Below are 22,871 nucleotides of genomic sequence, written 5' to 3'. Positions count from 1 at the left end.
GTAATGCCCAGAGCATTTCCCGCATGGAGGAACAGTGACGCCCTGTGGCCACGCAGGGTAATGCACAGACCATCACACCTACGTAGAGGCTGTAGAGATCCCTGTGGGGCTTAGGGGTCATGGGAGGTACAGATAGCTACATCCAGGCTGGAGGCATTCCGGAGGGGGCTTAAGGGGGGTCGTAGGGTCACAGATACCTATATCCAGTATGGTCAGGACCTTGGGGGAGTTAGGTGGGTTGTGGGGGGCATAGATACTTGCATCCAGGCTGTAGAGGTCCTGGTGGGGATTAGGGGCTTCGTGGAGGACACCAATACCTACGTCCAGGCTGGAGGGGTCCCTGGACGGCTTAGGGGGTTGTGGTGAGCACAGTGGTCCCTGGCGGTTTAGGGACTTGGTGAGGGGCACAGATACCTATTTATGTCCTGGAGGGGTGGAGGGATTCTGAGGGGGCTCAGTGGTATTTTAGGGGACACAGATACCTACGTCCAGGCTGTAGGTATTAGGGGGGCTTAGGGGTTTGGTGGGGGGCACAGATATCTACATCCAGGCTGGAGGGGTCCCGGGGGGCTTAGCGGGTTTGTGGGAGGCACAGATATGTATGTCCAGGCTGGAGAGGTTCCAGGGAGGATTAGGGGGTTTTGCGGGCGGCAGAGATACCTATCTCCAGGCTCTAGCGGTCCCTGGGGGGCTTAGGGTTTTTTTGGGAGGCACAGATATCTATATCCAGGTTGGAGTGGTTCCTGGTGGGGTTAGGGAGTTCCTGGGGGCCACAGATACCTAGATCCATGCTGTAGGGGTCCCCGGGTGGATTAGGGGTTTTCTGGGGGGCACAGATACATACGTCTAGGCTGTAAGGGTCCCTGGGAGGCTTAGGAGGTTTGTGGGGGGCAGAGATACCCACGTGCAGGCAATAGGGCTTCCAGGGTTACTTAGTGGGTTGGGGGGCACAGATACCTGCATCCAGGCTGGAGGGGTCCCTGGGGGGCTAAGGGGGTTTCTAGTGGGCACAGATACCTACCTCCAGGCTGGAGTAGTCCACAGGGGTCTTATGGGGTTTGGGGGGCACAGATACTTATCTCTAGGCTGTAGGGGTCCCTGGTGGGTTTAGGGGGTTTTGGGGGGCCCCAGATACCTAAGTCCATGCTGTAGGCATCCCTGCAGGTGCGTATGGGTTCGTGGGGTGCACAGATACCTATGTCCAGGCTGGAGGGATCTCTGGGGGGGTTGGGGTTCCGTGGGGGGCACAGATACAAACCTCCAGGCTGTAGGAGTCCCAGGGGTCTGTGGGTGTACAGATACCTACATCCAGGCTGGAGGAGTCCTGGGGGGTATAGGGGGTTTGTGGGGAGCAAAGATACCTAGGTCCATGCTGTTGGTGTCCCGGGGAGTTTAGGCGGTTCACTGGGGGCTCAGATACATCCAGGCTGGGTGTGTCCTGAGGAGTTTAGGGGGTTCGTGGGGTGCTCAGACACCTGTGTCCAGGCTGTAGGGATCTCTGGGGGCTTAGGGGGTTTGTGAGGGTTCACAAATAGGTACGTCGAGGCTGATGGGGTCGCTGGGGCGTTTAGGGGGGTTGTGGGAGCACAGATACCTATGTCCAGACTAAAGGGGTAATGGGGGTGTTTAGGGGATCGGGGCAGACACAGATACCTATGTCCAGGGCCTAGGGGTCCCGAGGGGATTGGGGGTTGAGGGGGGAAGAGATGCCTTCGTCCTAGCTGGAGGGGTCCTGGGTGGTTTAGGAGGTTCATTGGAGTCACAGATACCTATGTCCAGGCTATAGGGGTTCCTGGGGCATTAGGGGGTTTCTGGGGGTCACAGATACCTATGTGCAGACTGGAGGGGTCCCAGAGGGCTTAGGAGATTTATGAGGGGCACAAATAGCAAAGTCCTGGCTGTAAAGGTCCCTGGGGGGCTTTGCGGGTTGTGAAGGGCACAGATACCTACATCCAGGCTGTAGGGGTTCATGTGAGGATTAGAGGGTTTATGGGGGGCACAGATACCAAAGTCGTGGCTGTAGATGTTCCTGGGGTGCATAGAGGGGCTGTGGTCACACATAACCCTACATCCAGGCTATCGGGGTCCCGGGGGGGATTAGTGGGTTTGAGGGGAGCTCAGATACCTACGTCCAGGTTGGAGATGTCCCAGGAAGGATTAGGGAGTTTCTGGGGTGCACAAATACCTATCTCCAGGCTGTAGGGGTCCCTGTGGGCCTTACGGGTTCTTAGGGGGCAGAGATAGTTTTCTCCCATCTTTAGGGGTCTCTGGGGAGGCTTATATGATTTGTAGGGAGCCCAAATACCTATGTCCAAGCTCGAGAGGTCCCTGTGGGGCTTATAGGGTTCGTGGGTGGCACAGATACCTATGTCCAGGCTAGAGGGGTGGCTGGGGGGCTTAGGGGGGTTGTGGGAGCACAGATACCTAACTTCAGGCTATAGGGGTCCCGGGGGTGCTTAGGGGTTGGGGCAGGCAGAGATACCTACGTCCAGGCTGTAGGGGTCCCGAGGGGATTGGGGGTTGTGGGGGGAAGAGATACCTACATCCAAACTGGAGGGCTCCCTGGGGGTTTAGTGCATTTGTGGGGGTGACAGATACCTACGTCCCAGGCTGTAGGGGACCCGGGAGAACTTAGGGGATCGTGGGGGGCACAGATGCCTAACTTCAGGCTATAGGGGTCCCAGGAGTGCTTAGGAGGTGGGGGGGTAGATACCTATGTCCAGCCTGTAGGAGTCCCTTGTGGGGCTTAGGGGGTTGTGGGGGTAAAGATACCTACATCCCGGCTGAAGGAGTCCTCAGGGGGTTCATGTGGGTCAGAGATACCTACGTCCAGGCTGTAGGGGTCTTGGGGGGCTTAGGGGGTTTCTGGAGGTAACAGATACTTCTGTGCAGACTAGATGGGTCCCGGGGGGATTAGGAGGTTTATGGGGTGCACAGATGAAAACTTCCAGGCTGTACAGGTCCCTGGGGGGCTTAAGGGGTTGTGGGGGGCACAGATACCTATGTCAAGGCTGGAGGGGTCCCTGGAGGGCTTAGCAGTTCATGGGGGCACAGATACCTGCGTCCAGCTGAGCTTTTCCCTGGGGGAGCCTGCGCGCAGCTGCGATCAGCTGTTTTCTGGGCAGGCTCCGCTCAACTGCTCCCCCCTCCCTGCTCCTGCGAGGGCTGAGTGAGTGTCTCCCCAAACTGCCTCAGGGTCGGGATGGGTGGGGGTACGGGGCCAGCAGCAGCACAGCCCGCCCTGCTCCCTGGGGCTGCCCCCCACCTCTCAGACTGATGGCTCTGCCATGGCCTCCACGTGAATCGCTGCTCCCTGCCCGCCAGGCTCGGCTCTGGCCATAGCAGTGTTGGGTGCCCCAGGGAGCCTGGCTAGGCTGGGGCTGGTGGCAGTGGTAGGATGGGGGGAGGGATAGCTCCAGATACTGGCAGGGGGCAGGAGGGGGGAGAGGAGCCGAGCTGGAATGCGGGAGGAGAAGCCCTGGACTGAACTGGAGCCATGCTGGGGAGGGGGCAAGGGGGAGGAGAAGCCCTGGGCCCCTGTAGGAGCTGCAGTGGGGGGGAGAAGCACCAAGCTGGGGCAGGGGAGGAGATGCCACGCAGGGTTGGGAGGCGGGGGGGGTGGAGGGAGAAGCCCAGACCCCAGCAGGAGCTGCACTGGGGGGGTGAAGGGGGAGAGGAGCCATCCTGGGGCAGGGAGGAGAAGCCCTGGACCCTGGCAGAAGATGTGGGGCTGAAGTCCCCAGCCTGGGAGCCCCAGCCACCTTAGTGGCTAAGGTTGCAGGGCTGAAGCCCTGACTCCACTCTGTGTGCAGCTGCCCTGAGCCCCTCTCGCTCCCATCCCCCCTGTGGAGCTGGCTCCCACTCTCTGGCTTTGGAGAAATTCAGCCCCAATCTCCCCATGTTGGGATCTCCATTTCCCCCACCATCACCCAGCCATGAATGGATTTAGCCCAGGAGGCAGGATCAGCACTGGCCCCATTTGGCAGGTGGGCTCTAGGGCACAAAGAGGTGCGGTGACTTTCCCAAGGCTAAGCAGGGAATCTGTGGCAGAGCAGAGAATCAAATCCAGAACACCTGAGCCTGAGTCCTGTGCCTTAACCACTAGGCAACCTTCCCACCGAAGGAGAAGGAACCTCCTCTGCCACTTTGAGGGTGTGGGTGGGAGCAGCCACTGGACAGAACTGCCAGGAGGTGGGGAGAGGGGTTGAACAGTTGGGGGGGTGATTAGCGGGTTGGGGAGGTCTCTGGGGGGGGCGGTCATGGGACAAGGAGCAGGGGGGTTGGATGGATTGAGGACTCGGATGGTGCCTGGGGGGCGGTTTGAGCGGAGTTGAGGCAGGCAGGGAGCAGAGGGTGTTGGATGGGTCGGGAGTTTTTATTTCAGAAAGTTGAAAAAGCTACTGGGGGGAAGCTGTTCTAGACTTGATTTTAACAAATAGGGAGGAACTTGTTGAGAATTTGAAAGTAGAAGGAAGCTTGGGTGAAAGTGATCATGAAATCATAGAATTTGCAATTCTAAGGAAGGGTAGAAGGGAGTACAGCAGAATAGAGACAATGGATTTCAGGAAGGCGGATTTTGGTAAGCTCAGAGAGCTGATAGGTAAGGTCCCATGGGAATTAAGACTGAGGGGAAAAACAACTGAGGAAAGTTGGCAGATTTTCAAAGGGACACTATTAAGGGCCCAAAAGCAAGTTATTCCGATGGTTAGGAAAGATAGAAAATGTGGCAAAAGACCACCTTGGCTTACCCTTGAGATCTTGCGTGACCTACAAAATAAAAAGGCGTCATACAAAAAATGGAAACTAGATCAGATCATGAAGGATGAATATAGGCAAATAACACAGGAATGCAGAGGCAAGATTAGAAAACAAAGGCACAGAATGAACTCAAACTAGCTATGGGAATAAAGGGAAACAAGAAGACCTTTTATCAATACATTAGAAGCAAGAGGAAGACTAAGGACAGGGTAGGCCCACTACTCAATGAGGAGGGGGAAACAGTAACGGGAGACTTGGAAATGGCAGAGATGCTTAATGACTTCTTTGTTTCGGTCTTCACTGAGAAGTCTGAAGGAATGTCTAATATAGTGAATGCTTACGGGAAGAGGGTAGGTTTAGAAGATAAAATAAAAAAAGAGCAAGTAAAAAATCACTTAGAAAAGTTAGATGCCTGCAAGTCACCAGGGCCTGATGAAATGCATCCAAAATACTCAAAGAGTTAATAGAAGAGGTATCTGAGCCTCTAGCTATTATCTTTGGGAAATCATGGGAGACGGGAGAGATTCCAGAAGACTGGAAGGGGGCAAATATAGTGCCCATCTATAAAAAGGGAAATAACAACCCAGGAAACTACAGACCAGTTAGTTTAACTTCTGTGCCAGGGAAGATAATGGAGCAGGTAATCAAAGAAATCATCTGCAAACACTTGGAAGGTGGGAAGGTGATAGGGAATAGCCAGCATGGATTTGTAAAGAACAAATCGTGTCAAACTAATCTGATAGCGTTCTTTGATAGGATAACGAGCCTTGTGGATAAGGGAGAAGCGGTGGATGTGATATACCTAGACTTTAGTAAGGCATTTGATACGGTCTCGCATGATATTCTTATAGATAAACTAGGAAAGTACAATTTAGATGGGGCTACTATAAGGTGGGTGCATAACTGGCTGGATAACCGTACTCAGAGAGTAGTTATTAATGGCTCCCAATCCTGCTGGGAAGGTATAACAAGTGGGGTTCCGCAGGGGTCTGTTTTGGGACCGGTTCTGTTCAATATCTTCATCAACGATTTAGATGTTGGCATAGAAAGTACGCTTATTAAGTTTGCGGACGATACCAAACTAGGAGGGATTGCAACTGCTTTGGAGGACAGGGTCAAAATTCAAAATGATCTGGACAAATTGGAGAAATGGTCTGAGGTAAACAGGATGAAGTTCAATAAAGATAAATGCAAAGTGCTCCACTTAGGAAGGAACAATCAGTTTCACACATACAGAATGGGAAGAGACTGTCTAGGAAGGAGTATGGCAGAAAGAGATCTAGGGGTCATAGTTGACCACAAGCTTAATATGAGTCAACAGTGTGATACTGTTGCAAAAAAAGCAAACATGATTCTGGGATGCATTAACAGGTGTGTTGTAATCAAGACACGAGAAGTCATTCTTCCCCTTTACTCTGCGCTGGTTAGGCCTCAACTGGAGCATTGTGTCCAGTTCTGGGCACCGCATTTCAAGAAAGATGTGGAGAAATTAGAGAGGGTCCAGAGAAGAGCAACAAGAATGATGAAAGGTCTTGAGAACATGACCTATGAAGGAAGGACAGGTAGGGGGGAGGGTCCTAGGGAGGCGATAATAGTAGGGGGGTCTCAGGAGGGGGAAGTCAGGGGACTAGTAGCCGGGAGGCTTACATAGGGGGTTGGGTCCTGGAGGGCAGTTAGGGGCAGGGTCCCAGGAGGGGGCAGTCAGGGGACAAGGGGTTGGATGGGTTGGGAGTTCTAGGGGTCCTATCAGGGGGCGAGGAGCAGTTGGATAGGAGTGGGAGTCCCGGGGGTTTGTCTGGGGGCAGGGGTGTGGATAAGGGTCAGGGGTAGAGGTAGGGGGCAGGGTCCTAGGAAGGCAGTTACAGTGGGGGGGTCTCAGGAGGGGGCAGTCAGGGGACAAGGAGCAGGGGGGTTGGGGGTTCTGAGGAGGGTAGCCAGGGGGCAGGAAGTGGGAGGCAGTGGATGGGGTGGGGCTCTCTGTATGCACACCCTAATGAAATGTGCTGCGCACACCTATGGTCACAGGGGTGAGCTACTTGCAAACTTTTCCTGTTTGTGCCATTTCTTTTCATCTCAAAACCTGATAACAATTCTCTCTAGTTCTTCCCCTTCTCTCTCTCCTCCCTACATGTGGCTAGAAAATCCAAGGAGATTCCCTCGTTTTCCCTGAAATTATTGACTCTCTAATCTCATATTTTGCCCTATTTTCTCCATAATTCTTAAATTCTCCTCTGATTTGGGATGTGAACAAAGCCCGTTTTATCTGCAGCAATTTGTCCTTGGGTAGGTGGGAATTTGCTGTCCTATGTCACTCCCCCAACGTGGGTGGTGGTTAGTAGGTGCTGGTTGGGGGAGCCCGCAGACATGGCTGCCTCTGGGGGGGAAAGAGGGTGGCTGATCTCTGCCAGAAACAGGACATGGCCGAACAGGAGGGGAAGGGAGGAGCCAGTGTCCCTATGGAGCCTGCCCAGCCCCTTTGCTTTTGCTCATTTCTAGCATTGTGTTCAGAGACTTTATTACTGAGGAGGCTGAAAAATCTCCCTGTGGGCTTAGCCTGGCAGGAGGGGCAGGTCTCCCCTGTAATAAAAAGATGGAGCATGTTCCCAGCATGGCAGAATCTAGGCTGTGTCTGTGCAGAGAAAGATCCTGGGGGAATCGTGATGTGACATGAACTAAAGCCTGTTCTGAGACCTCCACAGTTGCCCTTCTGGCCCTGCCAGGCTGCAGGATGTCGTCCATGTTTCGCTCCAGCTCATCCCATCCTCCCATGGGACAGGGAAGGGAAACGGCTGCCGAGGAGCCAGTTCGGGTAGGGATTATCAGTGGAGGGGGGTGGTGGGTTCCTGCTGGAGGGAGCTGGACACCAAATGCACAGGAGGTGGGAGGTTTGGGCAGTCTGGTTTGGAGGTAGGAGTTTGCCAAAAAAATTCCCAGGGTGGAGAATGGGGGGCGGCCAGGGTGTGGCATACCTCTTGGGACTGGTTTAATATGCGGCTTCCATTCTAGGAACAGACCCATGAGGCTAGAGGGTGGAAATGCTCTAATTTGTGGGACAGGAAACATCCCCCCTAGGTGGGGCTAGGAAAATAGACCAGACTCCCAGGGCTGAAGCCCGACCTGATTAACCAGCGGCTGCTGTGAGATGTGAGGGGGCACCCACCAGTGAGGCTTTTTCTTTCTAATCCCCTAACATGCTATAAAAACTCCACTGCCCTGCGTATGCCTGGTTCTCTGCATATAAAAGCCAGGGCTGGCGTTAGGGGTGGCAACCAGGGCAATTGCCTGGGGCCCCATGTGACAGGCCCCCCGCAAAGCTAATTGCTCAAGCTTTGGCTTCAGCCCTTGGTGGCAGGGCTGATGGCCCCAGGCTTCAGCCCCAGGCAGTGAGGTTTGGGCTTTCTGCCCTGGGCCCAAGCAGGTCTAACACTGTCTCTGCTTGGAGGACCCCCTGAAACCTGCTCTCAGCCCCCCAGAGGTCCAGGGACCCCTAGTTGAGAACCACGGCCCTAGGGAATGTGCCCCTCCCCCATACCCAGCTCCAGGGCTGGCCTTAGAGAAAATGGCGCCTTGGGTGAACTTGTATTTTGGTGCCCCCATCCCCTCTGGCCCTCACAGGCTCCCCACCATCATGTCCAGACCCCGATGCCTCCCTCTAGTGCTTAATGTTATTGAACGAGGCACCAGAGCTCAGCCCTGGCACAAATTCAGCACTGGCAGGGTGGCCTCCCAGCGGTGGCTGCTGGCCGAGTGCCCAGCTCTGAAGGCAATGGCACCACCAGCAGCAGCGCAGAAGTGAGGGTGGCCTGGTGTGTGGGGAATTGTGCAGCCTTTTATTGTATGTAAAGTGCAGTTTGTAATGCGGCATTGCACCGCAGCGGGGTCGGCTCTGGTGGCGACAGTGTCAAGCTTCACAGAGTGAAAGTCGCCTCTGCTACTTGCTTCAAATGTACAGTCTCTAGGAGCACACACAGAGCAAGGGTAGTGCCCACACAGACATTCACAAGCACAAGGCTTGGTTGGTTTTACAAGTTTTATTAAAGTTACAGTTAAGGTTATGTATCAGAGGGGTAGCCGTGTTAGTCTGGATCTGTAAAAGCAGCAAAGAATTCTGTGGCGTCTTATAGACTAACAGACATTCTGGAGCATGAGCTTTCGTGGGTGAATACATGCATCTGACAAAGCGGGTATTCACCCACGTAAGTTCATGCTCCAAAACGTCTGTTAGTCTGTAACGTGCCACGGGATTCTTTGCTGCAGTTAAGGTTATGACGACCCAACATAGACATTCTATAAAGACCTGTGCAAAAGTTACAACTCTAGTTCTACTCATATCCTGAACAATAGTACTAGAGTCTGATGAGTCTCTTGTGGATTGATCATCAGTTGAGGGATGGTTCCTGCTGGAATTTCCCACAGGGAGCTCAATTTTCCTGCTCTGGGCACCCCCTTTTTATAATGTGATTCTGATTATACCTCATTAGCATTGACGCACCATCTATATCCTATGGTTAAGGCACATTTGGAAACAGAGGTGCCTTTCCAGAATATGTTTTATTTAAATTAATCTTCTGGCTGATTGTTCACCCTTTTACCACTTGATATGTCTTCTCCCATCGTCTTAAGGCATCGGGTTACTCCTCGGCCATTTGCTTCTGTCAGCGTTTCTTAGCTCCAAGGCCTAAAATTGCGAAGCTAAAATCTTGCAGGTCTCAGCCTACAGGCCTTGCGTTTCAACCCTATTTACTTAGATACCGAATATATGATTATTTTCGATACATACTGATAAATCTATTCCCTATCTAGCATACAGTGATTCTGTATGACATAATGTGTTAGTTATTTATAACACCACACAGTAAATGAACAGTAAACTAAAATCACTGGCTGCCATTCCCACCCTTACTCCTACACTGCTGCTGTGGCTTGTGGTGCCCGGCGCTCTGCCTGCAGCTCAAGACTGGCTTTGCGCGCTCACACGGGGGCTGCATCTTGCTGGAGCCCCAGATACCCTGCAGCCCTGTGGCTGCTCCTGGCTCACCAGGGGCCATTTCAGATTCTGGGGCAGGGGACAACTTTAACTGTGATTCCAGGGGCTACTGACGCCCTGAAAACTGTAGGACTTTTTGCAGAAAATAATTTAGAAATTCACTGATGAGCACTGTATCTAATTGTTATATAAAGAGAGACAAATATATACTGACTCCAATTACAGCCACATATTAAATTTAAAAGTAAATTTAGAACAATCAGGAGATAATACAGCAAGACATTCCCTGTCCCAAGCCTTGAGGTATCAATTCTGGAGCTTTGATGCAAGCATCAGAAACGCAAGTTTGATACTTTGCACCCTCTCTTTAGCAGAGATAAATAAATATAGAGAAAGGAAGCAGATTTTACTGAACAGACACACTCTGTGTTAGTGCTGCCATCTCCTCTATTTTAGTCAATTGTTTTTCACTTCACTGACAACATATTTACTTAATTTACATATGTGATTAAGGTTTTTTCTCTTTTATTAAGAACGGGAATTTATTTTCTAGTTATTTTGGCATTTATGTTTAGTGATCACAGTCATGTATGTGGCTCACTAACATTTGACACCATCATTGCTATCGTACTTGGAACTGCATTTATTTTCATAGAAATTTTAAGTTACTTTCCAGATATAACTGTACCATGAAGTTTGGGGAAGTCAGAGCCCTGCATCTCCCCCACTTCTTGCAATTCACGGTGACTCTCAGCCAGCCAGTAAAACAGAAAGTTTATTAGACGACAGGAACGCAGTCCCAAACAGAGCTTGTAGGTACAGACGACAGGACCAGGTCAGGTCCATCTTGGGGGGGTAGGGAGCCAGACCTGGCTCCCTAGCCAGCTCCAAACTGAACCCTCCCTCCAGCCGCCTCCTCCAGCCACACCCCCGGCTCCTCCTCCAGCCAGTTTCCTCAGGCAGAAGGTGTCACGTGGACCCATCCCCCCCAGACTCAGATTACATGCTCAGCTATTGTCCCTCAAGTGTAGTCACACCCTGATATCCCATCCGCAATGCAGACAGTCCCAGTAAAACTCCCCCGCAACATCCCCAGGTCAATCCTCCCTGCTTCATCACAGACTAAAAATACAATCTGAAGATAAGTGATCTTCATCTGCATAGTGTCTGAAGTTTTGAGTTTAGCTATTATATTCAAACAAGCCCTGCTAAGGTAAGTACAAGCAAAATGTACAGCCTATTATTTGCTAGTACCATTTGAAATAATGAATGACAAAGCACAATATGGTAATAACAGTAATAATGATAATTACTGCAGCCAGGACAGGTGAGGCATTTTAGAACTTGTTACTCAAAGAACTGAATTTAAGCATAAGACAAAAATAAAATGAAGAAATGCACAGACCAGTTAAAAAGCTAAAATAACAGCACTGTCATCCTGACCTAATGGGAAAGAATAAAATTGCAGAGACTATATGTATTTTGCACATTTTGACAGGAAGTAAAAAGAAGTAATAACAGTAATTGAAGTGTCTGTTGTGGCGGGGGGGTGTTGGGGGAGTGTGAGACACAGTCCACTGTCATTTCCAGCACAGCGGCACTCACTAGTCTGAAGGCTCGTTCACACAGCAGCAGGGGCCAGCAGCTCCCACTCCTGACCCAGAGGCAGCAGCACAGAATCTAGTCCCCCCCAGCTCAGCTCAGCAGACACTGGGCACAGAGGCAGGAGGGTGGGGCCACTCTGACATCAGCAGCCCCCCCTGCGCAGCACACAGGAGGCTCCTGGGAGCAGCTTGGCAGGGGCAGCTCCAAGTGGTGGGAGGGGACAGGGCTGCAGGAACAGTTGAAGGGCAGACAGCTGAAGAGAAGTGGGGAGAGGAGAGACAGGACACCCCTGCTGGAGAAACCCCCTCAGCAAGGCCCCCCTGGACCATCATGTAGTCTGCCCCCCACTAAGTCTGGCGCTGTCCAGCTCTTCACAATGAGAACAGTGTTGGGCTCCCTGCCAGCGAACTCTCCATGCACCCTGGTAGGGCCTCCATCTCCTGTATCGGTCTGTGGCTAGTAGGCGGGTGATGGATCTTCTGGGAGAGACAAGGGGCTCTCGCTTCGTCCCCTCACCCTGGCGTTTCCTGGCTGCTCTGAGTGGGGTGGGGTGGGACTCTGACTATGAGCCACCCAGAGCTTCCATTTGATTGGCTCCTCTCCCCCATGAGTGTGGGGCAGCAGGTGCTGAGTGTTGGACTCTTGCTCTTTCAGGGGCCGGTGACCTTCGAGGAAATGGCTGTGTATTTCACCTGGGAAGAGGGGGCTCTGCTGGACCCCACTCAGAGAGCCTTCTACAGGGATGTCATGCAGGAGAACTATGAGACGGTGACCTCACTGGGTAAGGAGTCCTGTCCCCTGGGTTATTAGAAGCTGTGGGGTCTCTGAAGAACCTGAGCAGTAATAACTTTATACCTTTATTCATCCTCCAAGTTTCCTTGTCCCCCTTTTTTGCCTTATCACCCACCCAGTAGAATCATTTTTAGACATTTGTCATCAGTCATTTTGAAATTGCGTTTAATGTATCCTTCTTGGCTACATTAATAACTGTAGCTTTCATGCTGTTTTCTCATTTTAAGAGGAAACTATGCAGCCCTAGAATTCTAAACTGAGTAAATAGGTGTGTCATGGTATAATTCCCCACTCTGAACCTTAGCGTCCAAAAGATGGGGTACCAGCATGAATTCCTCTAAGCTCAATTACCAGCTTAGTACTTGTAGTGCTGCCACCAACCAGGAATTCCAGTGCCTGGTACACACTGGTCCCCCCAAGACCTTGCCCGTGGACCCCCAAGACCCAGTCCCTCTGGATCTTAACACAAGGAAAGTAAACTCTTTCCCTCACCGTTGCATCTCCCAGGCTTCCCCTCCCTGCGTTATCCTGGAAGATCCTGTGATTCAAACTCCTTGAATCTTAAAACAGAGAGGAAAATCCACCTTTCCCCCTCCTTCTCTCTCCCCCTCCTAGACTCTCCCTGAGAGAGACAGTAATCCTAACACAGAGAGAAATTAGTGTCTCTCTCCCCCTTCCCTCCTTTCTCCCCACCAATTCCCTGGTGAAACTAACAGCACACACAAAAACTTCCCTCCATCAAGATTTGAAAGTATCCTGTCCCTGATTGGTCCTCTGGTCAGGGGACAGCCAGGCTCACTGGACTTGTTAACCCTTTACAGGCAAAAGAGACATGAAGTACTCTTGTTCTATTAACCCTTACTTATCTGTTTATGACACACACCCCAAATCGCTGCCCACACTGGCAGTGATTTCTCTCTAGAACTCTAGAATAAACAGATCAATAAACAAATGCACCCTTACATATGCTACTAATTATGTACAACTACAAGATGCTTCACATTGTAAGGACAATTTTTAACCAGTTGATTTTGGGAAACTTTCACGGGAGAGTGGATCAGCTCCTTGATTTGTTGCCGCTGCAGATGTTCCCAAGTTGTGGAGAGGTTCACCTCTTTCATGCCACTGTTACTTTTCCCTTTGTAGTAGACACCGTCAGGCCACTCAGCATCATCTCCTCCCTGGGCTGTAAACTGACAAACCTGCAAGTCTCTGAAATAAAAGGGCTTGAGAGAATCAACGTGGTACACTCTGGGCTTTAGGGAGGAATTGGGAAATGCTATGAGGTAGTTAACAGCTCCCAGGCGCTCTTGGACCGTGAATGGCCCTTCCCATGATGCTTCCATTTTATGGGCCTGTTGCGCCTTCAAGACCATAACCTGGTCTCCTACCTTGAAGGAACGCTCTCTGGCATGTCTATCATACCAGGCCTTTTGCTTTTTTTGAGCATCCTTTAGGTTTTCTTTAGCGAGGGCTAAAGAGTGTTGGAGGGTGTCCTGTAGGTTGCTTACAAAGTCCAGAATGTTAGTCCCTGGAGAGGGTGTAAACCCCTCCCATTGCTGCTTCACCAACTGTAATGGCCCTTTAACCTCATGGGCATACACAAGCTCAAACGGTGAGAACCCTAAACTGGGATGTGGTACAGCCCTGTAGGCAAAGAGCAACTGCTGCAACACTAGGTCCCAGTCATTGGAGTGTTCATTCACGAATTTACGTATTATGGCCCCCAAAGTTCCATTAAACCTTTCCACCAGGCCATTGGTTTGATGGTGGTACGAGGTGGCAACCAGGTGATTCACCCCATGAGTTTCCCACAGTTTTTTCATGGTCCCTGCCAGGAAATTTGTCCCTGAATCCGTAAGGATATCGGAGGGCCAACCTATCTTGGCAAAAATGTCTGTTAGGGCCTGGCACACAGTTTTAGTCCTGGTGTTGCCTAGAGCTACTGCTTCTGGCCATTGGGTAGCAAAGTCCACGAAAGTCAGTATGTACTGCTTTCCTCTGGGGGTCTTTTTTGGGAAAGGACCCAGAATATTCACAGCTACTCACTGAAATGGGACCTCAATTATGGGGAGTGGCTGGAGAGGGGCCTTGACCTGGTCTTGGGGCTTTCCCACTTTTTGCCACACTTCACAAGACCGGACATACTTGGCAACATCCTTGCCCATCCCCTTCCAGTGGAAGGACTTCCCCAATCTGTCTTTGGTTCTGTTCACCCCAGCATGGCCACTGGGATGATCATGGGCCAAGCTTAAGAGCTTCCCCCGGTACTTAGTTGGAACCACCAACTGTTTTTGTGGATGCCAGTCTTCCCGGTGTCCACCAGAAAGAGTCTCTTTATATAAAAGCCCTTGTTCTATAACAAATCAGGATTGGTTAGAAGAGATGAGAGGCGGTGGGGTGCTCTGTGCCGCCGCCCAAGCTTTCTGAAGGCTGTCATCTGCTTCCTGCTCAGTCTGGAACTGTTTCCTGGAGGCTGGAGACACCAGTTCTTCCTTAGACTGTGGACTTGGGCTTGGTCCCTCTGGAAGCGATGTTTGATGGGGTTGTTTTCGTGGCTGGTGAACCGCTCTCCGCTGGTGTACCAGGTGGTATTCCAGGCTCAGGCTGAGCCTCTTGGGTGTGGTTGTCTGCTGCTTCTGTCAGTTCAGGCTCCCTGGTGCCCTCTGGCATTGGGGTTGAGGATGCGTTTGCAAGCACTGGCATCAGTGCTGGCAATGGTTCTGGTGTTGGTTGTGTTTGCAGGTCCGGGTCTGGGACTGGAGGTACTGTGACTGTAGCAGTCGTTGGCAGGGGATCCGGGTCCACTGCTTCTGTCTGGGTCTCTGCTAAAACAGACGGGGCCCCTGTGGACGGCTCAGGAACGTGAATGGGTCTGGAAGCTTGCCTGGCTTGGCTGTTTGTAACCATTCCCACCCTCTTGGCCCGCTTCACCCAGTTGGCCAAGTCTTCCCCCAGTAGCATGGGGATGTGATAATTGTTATAGACTGCAAAAGTCCACATTCCTGACCAGCCTTTGTACTGGACAGGCTGTTTAGCTGTAGGCAAGTTTACTGCTTGTGACATGAAGGTGTAAATTGTCACTTGGGCCTTTGGGTTGATGAATTTGGGGTCCACCAAGGATTGGTGGATAGCTGACACTTGTGCCCCTGTGTCTCTCCACGAGATAACCTTCTTTCCGCCCACTCTCAACATTTCCCTTCAATCTGAGGGTATTTGAGAGGCATCTGGGCCTGGGGATCTTTGGAGAGATGGAGATATAATGAACTGCACTCAGTTGGGGTTCTTGGGGCAGTTGGCCTTTATATGTCCCAGTTCATTACACTTGAAGAATCTCCCAGCTGACTGGTCACTGGGCCGTGGTGGGTTACTGGAGATTGGTGAGGTGAGAGAACAGGGAGTCGGCAGCTTTCCTTGGGATGTAGGTGGGGTCTTGGGTTGCCCTCGGGTATAGGGTTTATTGTCAGTGTGACCCCGGTGATATTCGCTCCCCTTGATAGTAGCTCTTTTCTTTTCTGCCACTTCCACCCATCTGGCTCCAATCTCCCCCACCTCAGTTGCCGTTTTGGGCTTCCCATCTAGGATGTACCTTTCTATTTCCTCCGGAACACCCTCTAAGAATTGCTCCAATTGTATTAGGAGGTGCATGTCGTCCAGAGATTTAACATTGGCTCCTGATATCCAGGCATTATAATTCTTTCCATTGTGGTAGGCGTGTTGGGTGAATGACACATCTGGTTTCCACCTTAGGGCTCTGAACCTCCGACGGGCAAGCTCAGGTGTTAGCCCCATTCTGATTCTGGCCTTGGTTTGAAAAAGTTTATAATTGTTCATGTTCTCCTTAGGCATTTCAGCCGCCACCTCTGCTAAGGGTCCACTGAGCAGTGGCCTCAGCTCTATCATGTACTGGTCTTCAGAGATGCTGTACCCATGGCAGGTCCTTTCAAAATTTTCTAGGAAGGCCTGAGTGTCATCACCTGCCTTGTAGGTGAGAAATTTCTTGGGATGTGGAACAATAACTGGCGAAGGATTGATAGGATTGGCTGTGTCCTTCGGCTTAGCCTGTTCTAATTCCAAGTCCTGCCGGTGGGCCTCCCTCTGGAGTTCCAACTCTTTCTCTTTTATCTCCAGCTCTCTCCTGTGGGCAGCCTCTCTTTCTCTTTCTCTCAGCTCCATCTCTTTTTGTTTTATTTCTAGTTCTTGCAGTTTCTTTTCCATGTCTTGCTTGTGGTCTGCGTCTTTGATTTGTTTCTCTGCCCCCAGTTTTGCCTGTTCCTGTTTCAGGGTGTCCTTGGTAGTCATGGTTTCTGCTTTCTTGTGTTGGGGCACCCTCTGCTGTTTACTGCCTGAAATGCTGCTTCTCTGTTGCCTCCTTAGGGTTGCTTAGCAACAGAGTCTTTTTTAACTCCTTCTACCTAGCTATTCCCGACAGAGTTAGAAAGAAAAAAACATTCATTTGCAAATGTGTTTTGCTGGTGTATGGTAACTCACAACTGGAGTTCCTTTCTTTAACAAAGACCCTTGTTAAACCCTAGTGCCTTTGCCTTCAGAGTACTAAGAAGGGAGAGACCAAAAAAAATTGCAAACCTTTGCTTTTAAAACAATTTCCTCTAGCCTGGTTTACACACAGCTAGCAGGGAAAGAGAAAGAAAAATTCCTACTGGCTTTTGCCTCTAAACCCAAACCTCAGTCTGCCTGCAGACAGCTAGCAGGGAGAGAAATAAAAACCTCACTGGCTTTTGGATTCTGTCTTTTCTATCTATCCCACATGCTGCACACCATGTCATGGTATAATTCCCCACTCTGAACATTAGCGTCCAAAAGATGGGGTACCAGCATGAATTCCTCTAAGCTCAATTACCAGCTTAGTACTTGTAGCGCTGCCACCAACCAGGAATTCCAGTGCCTGGTACACTCTGGTCCCCCCAAAACCTTGCCCAGGGATCCCCAAGACCCAGACCCTCTGGATCTTCACACAAGGAAAGTAAACCCTTTCCCTCACCGTTGCCTCTCCCAGACTTCCCCTCCCTGGGTTACCCTGGAAGATCACTGTGATTCAAACTCCTTGAATCTTAAAACAGAGAGGAAAATCCAACTTTTCCCCTCCCAGATTCTTCCTGAGAGAGAGAGCAATCCTAACACAGAGAGGAAATTAACCTCTCTCTCCCCCTTCCCTCCTTTCTCCCCACCAATTCCCTGGTGGATCCATACCCAGTCCCCTGGGGTCTCACCAGAATAAAAAAACAATCAGGTTCTTAAACAAGAAAAGCTTTTAATTAAAGAAAATAAAAACAGTAAATATTATCTTTGTAAATTTAAAAAAATGGAATAGGTACAGGGTCTTTCAGCTATAGACACTGGGAATACCCTTCCAGCCTAAGTATGCAAGTAGAAATTAAAGTCCTTTCAGCAAAATACCAATTTGAACTCCTTCCAACCAAATACACATTTGCAAATAAAGAAAACAACCATAAGCCTAACTAGCTTTATCTACCTAGTACTCACTATTCTGAACTTATAAGAGCCTGTATTGGAGAGATTCGAGAGAAACCTGGTTGCACGTCTGGTCCCTCTGAGCCCCCAGAGTGAACAACAACCAAACACTAACAGCACACACAAAAACTTCCCTCCCTCAAGATTTGAAAGTATCCTGTCCCCTGATTGGTCCTCTGGTCAGGTGACAGCCAGGCTCACTGTTCTTATTAACACTTTCCAGGCAAAAGAGATATGAAGCACTTTTGTTCTATTAACTCCTACTTATCTGTTTATGACACCTTCATATTCCTTCACTTCCCAACGTGTTTGGTGAGGTCATGTTCTTGGCTGTCCATGCTTGGGAATGGTGCTTGGACGTCTTTGATCCTAAATCAGTCACTCTGGCAGGAGCTGAAAGTGTCACAGACCTGGAAGGGGATTTCAAATGGATCCCAAGCACTGTTCAAATCCCCTTTTCCCTCTATTGGCAAAGCCACTTCTGGGAAGGTCGGCTGTTTTTTCCGCCTGTTATGAAGATGCTAAAACTTCTGTAAATAACACTAATGAGACAGCACTGGGTGAAGCAGGTTTCAGCGGATCAGGGGAGAATTTCTCATCCTGATACTGAGACATCAGATATAACCTACTCCGGAATTTCACTTTAAATGAAAATGGAAAGTGTCTTCTACCTCTCCGTGATATGGGTTTTCTATCTTTCATGAAGGCTCCTTGGTCATATACCTGCATGTTAGTGTTGTTTGACAGATTGTAGCTCAGATTTATTGGGAAATTTCAGACAAATGACCATCATTTTTTGACTTTAGGTTTGTTTTTTCCCCTATCCCTGCATGATGACATGGAGAAAATTCAAATGCAGTTCAGTCAACAGGAGAGAATACTCCAAGCTGATGGAGATATTATCAGAGAAACAGTCTGTTTTTAAATCTCCACTTTGAAAAGGTGAACAGCAGCAGACCCCAAATGGTGGAACTGACCGAAATAAGTGCACATGGTCACAGGGTAGTTCAATTGTTTAAGTCAATATTATCTCAGATGATCCAGGGATAGAATTCCACAGCAAGTGACTTCGAACTAGGCAAAATGCCCAGGTATTTGGTTCCCAAGGTATTTGTGACCCAGTCCCTACAGGAGGTTACTCCTGAAGAGATCTCCTAACTAATCCCAAAATTTGGGAAATGCCGTCTGTGATGAGGTGCATCAACCCTGCACTGGTACTGCTAGGGTTAACTGCACCCTGTGGGCTGAAGAGGCCACACCCCCTCATCCTCTCTGGGCATGCTCCAACTGGAGATGGAGTATAAACGGGAGCAGCTCAGCCTGGGCGGACTGGGGAGAACAAACCTATGTTGTTGGCACGGGGTGTGTGGGGGGAGACCCCAGGGCTGGGCTGGCAAGGGGCTGCTGGTAGGGGGAAGCCCAGGGCTCGGTCAGCAGGAGCACGTGGTGGGGAGCCCAGGGCTGGGGTGGGGGCAGGCAAAATTTGTTTTGCTTGGGGCAGCAAAAATCTTAGAGCCGCCCCCTCCCTCCACGCATTGTTAGGTAGGTAGGAGCGGATGATTATTATCTCTACTTGAAAGAGGGAGAAGCTAAGGCTGAGGAAGGAGAATTGACTTGTCTTAGGTCACACACCCAGCCAGTGGCAGACTTGGGAATAGGACCTAAGAGCCCTGATTTTCAAACTAACCGTTGGATCTTGAATTTCATACATTGAATGACCTGAGTAAAGTGCTCTCAGATGAGCTCCAGACCAACAACAGTGACAGTAATTATTCAGCAAGTATTTGAGGAGAACTGCAATGTTAGAGAGAATCATCAACTGCTCAGAGACCATTAATGCAGAGAAGCAGCAAAACTCATCAAACATAGAACTGGTTCTGACTTATTTCCTTGGTCTTAAAAGAGAACAACAAGGACCTGAGTCTCCTCTCTGTCAATAACCCCCTGCTCAGCCAATCAGGGTAGAGACTGGGGATGGGAGGCTGAGGGTTCTCACCAGAGAGCCCAAAGGATGGCCCAGGTCACTGGTGGGGATCACTGTCCGAGCACTATTTCAGCCCCACATTTTTGGGTGGACCTCCCACAGTGGGAGCTGCAGAGCACTTCCCTGTAAAACACACACAGACACACACACCCTTCTGGTGTTAAGAAGGGAACAGGTAAAAGGACAAAGGAAGCAAGAGAAGAAGAGAAAGGAGGAAGGGATGGATGGAGGAAGAGGTGAAACAAAAAGGACAAATCCTAATGTCCCCAGTGATTCTAAGGGGAGAAATCCCAGGTGCGCAATAAAATTCTGCCTCCTTAAGCTCGTGTTTTCCACACCTAGAATTCAACTGTCACCAGATGGATCAAATTGAACAGGTTTCAAACCTCGAGGAGGTTCTTACCTTCTAAACAGGGATGGCTGATTTCTACTAAAATCACTAAAAGGGAAGGAGAAAACTTGGAAGAGGTTCCTCCTGGCGCTCATGTATGTGAACCCAAATACTCTCTCAGCCCTCAAAGAGAGACCTGGAGGAGACTTGCTGAAGCAAAGCCACAGGGGTCTCTGAGGTTTCCCTGGCCCCTTGCCCCTGTCTTGCCTGGCTGATGTCAGCATCTCTCTGTGAGGTCCCCACCTCCCCACCACCTTGACCAATAGTCTGAGGTCCTGCAAAAGGCCTTTGTGATGTCACTGCCACACTCCTCCCTTGCTGTGCCAATGTCCTGCCCCTGGCCAGGCACTTTGGTGATTTGAGCTACTCCCTGTGGATCACCCCACTCAAGGAGTGTTCGTTCTAGGCAGAAAGCTGGCTAGACAGAAAAACATCAGATACTGCTCCCAATGCTACACTCAAGTTTTTCAGAAATTAGTCGACGTTATGGCCAGACGAGACCATTAGAGCTCACTAGAAGGCATTTTTCTCCAGCCCTCAGAACATTTGGTGGCTCTTTGCTGACCCAGCTCCAATTTCACATCTTTTTCAAATGAGGACACCACAATTGGAAGCAGTATTCTAGTATCAGTCTCACCGATGCTGTGTCACCTCCTGTGATGTTATTGACATAATCTGTAATTGTATAGATCACCGTTGCGACCACTGTTCTATATTTGTAGCCAATACTGTAGAAAGGTTGTTGTGTAAGGGGTCTATGGAGAGGTTCTGATTGGCTGAGTATAATTATGCTAAAGGTAATAATTGGAGATATACCAATATCCTAGAACTGGAAGGGACCTTGAAAGGTCATCAAGTCCAGCTTGCTGCCTTCACTAGCAGGACCAATTTTTGCCTCAGATCTCTAAGTGGCCCCCCAAGGATTGAACTCACAACTCTGAGTTTAGCAGGCCACTGCTCAAACCACTGAGCTATCCCTCCCTCCTGTTGCTAGACATTTCATTTTTGTAGTTGATGTTATGAATATTGGCTCTAAGCGACCCATATTTCAAACTTGTGCCATAATAGGGGACAAAACAGCTACCTTGTTAGAAGTGGCTTTACCAATAAATGGAACCTGGGATTTAAACTCCCAATGATCACACTGTGTTTGGGATCCATTTGAATTCCTCTCCCAGGTCTTTGATACCCAGCTCCAGTCATAGCGACTTTGATAGATTAAAGAAGTCAAAGCATCATCTGCAAGCACAGACAATGGAGAATGCTTCATCACATGACACTTTGAGAAGTGGATGGACAGAATGTGATGAAGATAAACTCTGCCTGGCTCAGACAAAATGTTACAGTTGCGCAGTGATGAGGAAGGAGGGAATCTCTGAATCACCCGTCCACAGTCGGGTCTTCATAGTGCTCCCGAGCTGGAGAGTGAAGAACCCCCTCGGTCCCGCCGTGAAACTGAGGAACAGGAGGCCTGTCACCACCATTCCTGCCATCCTGCATTCCTGGTGTCCAGCATCCCAGAGGGCCTCCCTGCCAGCGACAAAACACAACCGTCGTCTGGACTCCCCAGTGCTCCTCCTCAACGGCTCTAAATCATCTGGAGAGTGGAAGGTCCTGGGCATCGTGCCGGCATGTGGGATCCACTGCACCTGAACAGTGGGGAATGGTTTCTGTGCTGGAGCATCATTTAGTGTTTTCCAGTTTCCAAGGGAGGGTTTATGGGCCTGAGCGTTAAGCTCCCAAAGCCAGTCACTGTTTCACTGTATTAATTGTTTGCATTTTCCTCTGTTCCCACAGTTTTCTGTACCTTTACCTTGACTACACTTACCTTTGTTTGCGCCAAACCACCTTGTCTCCTCTTTATTTTATTTACACCTCACAAGGAGGGAGGCATAATCCACTGGTGACAAGAGACAGGAGGGAGTTGAGTTTGTATCTCTTGAGAAAAGGGGCTTTTTCCATTCCTATTTCTCCCCTACAATTTCTAACGTTTTCCTTTGAAGCGTTGCCTTATTCCCCTAGAGGTGACAGAGAGGACGTGGCCACCTTCACCTCCGACAGTAAGATATTGGCTCAGCTCTTTCTTTACGCTGCTGTTGTCAGTCCAAGAAACATCATCGATGGATGCAAGGCTGAGCTTACGCACCAATCCCCTGAAATATTTCAGTGCCCCAGAGAAATCCTGCCCCCAGCCATTGGCATGATCTGGTGGAGATTCGAATAGGAAAGGGACGGTCTGAACTGTCAGTGTGGGGAATGAACAACAATCAATAGCAATGCCGTTAACCGCAAGCACTCTCTAACTATGCTCCAGCCGAAAGGGAAATGGGCAGGAACTCTTGCTGTTCAGCCACGGACACACTTACACTAATGCACAACCAAAACTGTGTGCTGGGGGAGCTGGTCTGAACAATTTGAAGTGACAATTCTGTGAGAACAGAATCATTGTGTAGTGAAGCCCCTGTACATCAAGTAGTTGTGGCTGAGTGGTTAAGGTGATGGATGAGAAATCCATTGGAGTCTCCTTATGCAGGTTCAAATCCTGCCAACTATGGTAGCATTAGTGTGTGGTCATTGCTGTTGTCTTGGTGTCTGAACATCCACAGCGTCAAACTGCAGCCAGATCTAGTCTCGCTCTGCTCCAGCACTGTGGAATAGACAGTTGCTACAGTGAGTGGAGGGGTTTTCCATCCCTGTAATAGCTACCTTGACAGAACAATCTTTCCTTTCATTTAGCACTATGTAACCACGGCTTAGGTAAGATTAATGATACTGGTACTGGTTTCACACTCTGAAAGACGTACTTGTTATCCCATCACCCTCCCATTCCCTGGGCCTTCTCGCGTGACCAGAGGGCAGCA

The 22,871-nt window shown here is 50.0% G+C and overlaps 1 long non-coding RNA gene across 1 annotated transcript; it reads left to right on the top strand.

Moving 5' to 3' along the window:
• Positions 1-2,153: 2,153 nt before the first annotated feature.
• On the top strand, positions 2,154-22,657 carry LOC115640199. Its single transcript, XR_003997841.1, has 3 exons — positions 2,154-2,164; positions 6,577-6,584; positions 21,244-22,657. It is a non-coding gene; the product is annotated as an uncharacterized LOC115640199 (long non-coding RNA).
• Positions 22,658-22,871: the final 214 nt, after the last annotated feature.

Source organism: Gopherus evgoodei, unplaced genomic scaffold, assembly GCF_007399415.2.
Source record: "Gopherus evgoodei ecotype Sinaloan lineage unplaced genomic scaffold, rGopEvg1_v1.p scaffold_238_arrow_ctg1, whole genome shotgun sequence".
Lineage (NCBI taxonomy): Eukaryota > Metazoa > Chordata > Testudines > Testudinidae > Gopherus > Gopherus evgoodei.
Note: the sequence above shows the minus strand (reverse complement) of the source record. Positions and strands in the feature narration are given on the sequence as shown.